This window comes from Trichechus manatus, unplaced genomic scaffold, assembly GCF_000243295.1.
Source record: "Trichechus manatus latirostris isolate Lorelei unplaced genomic scaffold, TriManLat1.0 scaffold00350, whole genome shotgun sequence".
Classification (NCBI taxonomy): Eukaryota; Metazoa; Chordata; class Mammalia; order Sirenia; family Trichechidae; genus Trichechus; species Trichechus manatus.
Window position 1 is genome coordinate 102,434 of NW_004444286.1, and position 522 is coordinate 102,955.

A 522-nucleotide genomic window follows, 5' to 3' on the forward strand; every position below is an offset into this window, starting at 1 on the left:
ATGTGATTTGATATTAACTGTTGTCTCTGAGCCATCAATAAGTTATTATAATTTCATTTTATGTTTGTTTAGTGTGTCCTAGATTCTTGTTTTGTTTTGATATGCCCAAATAGGCTGCTCATGTGCACTAGTTTGATTATTGGTGACTTTGAAGCTCTAAAGTCCTGTTACCAAGTAGTTAGTTCTTTAGGTATGTGCACACACGTGTCCATTAAATTTTCCTGTATGGATTCAGCTTAGGTGTCTAGGATGTGGTGCAGTCTCTCACCTATAGTCTTAGAGAGGCATGGGTGATTGGTGTAGGCACAGGTATCTGGCTGCAGTAGGGAGTCATGTGGTGAGCATGTCAGGCTGATGGCTGCCCCTGAGTGTCTGAAAGGAAAGCATGTCCCTGTTCCCTAGAGTGAGTAGATAGGTGAGTTTTGCAGCTGGACTATGAGCTCCTACTCTGTTGGCTGTAAAGACTCGGGAGCACCACTTATTCTTGTACATCTGTAGCAGGTGACTAGGTGGTGTGGGTGG